Raw genomic sequence first — 3,389 nt, 5'->3', positions numbered from 1 at the left:
CAAGAGATTCAGTCGGTCAGGAGACCTGAAAACACACGAGAGGATCCACGGAAGCCGCACACACTCAAAAAATGGTTTTCAGAATCACGTGACATGCTCATGGATCTAGTCTTCAAGATTTTTTTTTTCCATTACTTTTTGCTTTACGAGATGGCACACAATCAGAAACTGCAGGATTTATCACCGTCATCTTCTCTGATTAAGAAGAAATCCAAGGCAACAACTGCAGGTGATGTGGATGACAAAATTGCGATCACTGTAGCAGGCTTTGAGGAGTGAGTTTGCCTCTCACATGTCAGTTGTCCAGTCGCTATGCTCCAAACTCAATTTTCTTGCAGGTGAGATGTGAGAACAAAAGAAAGCAGTTGCCGCGCTTGAGCTACAGGTGGTTGATTTGCAAGACCGTTGCATGGTGGGTATTATTAAATAACCTAAAAATAACTTATAGAGAACGTTCCCTAATGGTTATTTTTAGATTTTTTTTTTTTTGCAACCATAAAATAACATTCCCAGAACGTTGCAGGGTGGTTGTTTTTAAAATAACCTAAAAATAACTTATACAGAACATTCCCTAATGGTTATTATCAGGTTATTTTTATAACCTTGTAAAACTATCGTTGCAATGAAAACACTGCAGATGTTTTTGTGTAATGACCTATACAGAGCCCTGAAATTAGTTTAATATTATAAATGCTGCTATAAACTCTTGTGTTGAATTGAATCTTCTGTGCTTCAAGTGAATCATGATGATTGTGAATGTGTTTTTCAGTGAGGAATGAAACTGCAGCGACTCCAAACTCAGGTGAGTGTCAGCTGATAAACGACTGATTGTTCACTAATAAAACACTGCAGATCTGATTCACACTCAATCCTGTTTCACTCTTTTCTCTCATATTGGCTCATGTTTGTGATCATTGTGTTTTTAAAGATGTTCTGAATGAAGTGACTCTCCAGCTCTCAGGTACAACATTAGAAGCTTCAAACCTCTTTCTAATATTGATTAATCATAATAGATCAGCTGATTTGATATTTGATCACTTGTATAGATCGGTTCTGGTGGCTGTTTGCTCTCTTCATCATCAGCATCATCATCATCTTGATGTGTTTCTTGATCTTCAGGTGAGTCGAGAAGGTTTGTGTCAAAAAGATTTAAAAAAAATAAAAAAATATGATTAAAGGGGTCATATGATGCTTTTTTAAATATACTTTTTTCCTTTTCCTTTGGTTTGTATAGATATTTTGGTTTAGTGTAGATTTAATTGTCGCCGATTTTATCACCCAAGGGTGGTGAAAAGTGGGGACAGATTCAGATGGTTGTGCTCCTTTAACCACTAAGCATGGGTGCAAATGTTTACCTGATGAATCCATAACAGTCGAGGACTGTCTAATTGCGATTAGTAGTGAAGTCGGTGCTCGTAATATTGTGTCCGCATCAAGGATGAATAAAGTGGTTGTTGTCTTTTTGAGAGAAGTTGGTTTGGTTCAGCATTTGGTTTAATTTGGTTTATCCGTTAGAGATACTTTTCTACCAGTTTTGCCGTTGTCGAGTCCATCTAAGAAGGTTATTCTTTCGAATGTACCTCCATTTATCACTAATGACTCAATCGAGCGTTTGTTAGGACGCTATGGTAAAATAGTGGGGTCAATTAAAATGATACCTTTAGGATTAAAAAATCCAGAACTCAAACATGTGATGTCGTTTAGACGTCAGACCTTTATGATCCTGAACGCTGAATTTCAAACTTTGAATACTTCAGCGAAAACCACTTTGCTGGGTAAAGAATATACCATTTATATCAGTATTGAATCAATGAGGTGTTTTTCTTGTGGGAAGTATGGTCATACAAAATTGGTATGTTCAATGACCGATGAGGCTAGTACTAATGTGACTGAACTTAATCATTCTACAGAACAATTGCCTATAAATAATGAAGGCGAAAAAAATCACAGTGACGGGACTGATCAGAAAATTAAAGCGCCTTCTATCTCTAAAGATGGTGAGAGTGCCAATGATCCTGTAACGAACAAACACTTTGACGATGTAGTACAAACTTCCGTGGATACCGTTGTAAGTGTAAATACAGCGCGTGATGAAGTAGAGAGTGCTGACGCAGGTCTCGGTGAAATCAGTGAATTGGAAAGATCTGTAGAGAGTGCCGAGATTTTGAGGGTTGGTGATGAGTCCATAGATTCTCAGGCATCAGAGCTCAGCCTGGCACAGGGGGATACTGGTGTGCTGATAGAAGGAAGTGAAGTTCAGTCTATGGATTCTGACAGTGACACTTCTGATATAGCAGAATCTCAGGGTGGTCCTGCAGTGATTTGTCACAATTTTAAATTAAAGCATCCTTATACAGTTCGCCAAATAAATGACTTTCTTGTTGAAACATTCAATCATCGAAGACCAAAACTTTTACCAGAACTCTCAAAGAAAAAATGAAGTCACTAGAAGAAGATATTTTGAGACAAAGTAGCCATGGTGACTCTGCTGATTCCATCGAGATAAATAAATTCCTTCTAAAGACATTGTTAGAGGAGCAAGAAAAAACAGCACTCTTACGGACCAGATATTCTCAGCTAAATGAAATGGATGCTCCCTCTGCATTCTTCTTTGGTCTTGAAAAAAAACCAAGAGAAAAGAAGTACTTTCATAAACTGAATCTACCCCAAGGTGGTGTGACAACTGACCAGCAGGAAATCCGTACTCATGCTCTTTCCTTTTATGAGGACCTTTATTGTGCTGAACTGTGTGATAGAAAAGCAATGGAACAATTTTTGTGTGATTTACCACAGTTATCAGAAGAAGATCGACAAATCCTTGACAATCCTATATCCTTTGCTGAACTTTCTTTGGCCGTCCAGGAGCTGAGCCCTGGGAAATCGCCTGGTCTAGACGGCCTTTCAGCGGAATTTTATCGTATTTTCTGGAATTTGATTGGAGAGGACTTGTATGCAGTCTTTCTGGAAAGTTTTAATCAAGGGAAACTTCCACTGAGCTGTTGGAGGGCAGTTGTAACATTGATTCCAAAAAAGGAGATCTTGGGTTCCTTAAAAATTGGAGACCTGTGTCACTGATCTGTGTTGATTTTAAAATTGTGTCTAAAACAATAACTAATAGACTTAAAAAATATATGACAAGTGTAATCCATGAAGATTAGTCATTTTGTGTCCCTAAACGTACAATTTTTGATAATCTTTTTCTCATAAGAGACATTATTACAGTTGCACAAAGACACAAACTGGACATTGGATTCCTTTCCTTGGATCAGGAAAAAGCTTTCGATAGGGTGGACCATCAGTATTTGTTTAAGACCCTGGAAGCTTTTGGTTTTGGTACACATTTTATTTCTCTTGTCATGCTTCTGTACAGTGACATTTACAGTATGCTA

This window comes from Sinocyclocheilus anshuiensis, unplaced genomic scaffold (genome assembly GCF_001515605.1).
Source record: "Sinocyclocheilus anshuiensis isolate Anshui unplaced genomic scaffold, SAMN03320099.WGS_v1.1 scaffold295, whole genome shotgun sequence".
Classification (NCBI taxonomy): domain Eukaryota; kingdom Metazoa; phylum Chordata; class Actinopteri; order Cypriniformes; family Cyprinidae; genus Sinocyclocheilus; species Sinocyclocheilus anshuiensis.
This window is presented reverse-complemented; position numbering follows the sequence as displayed.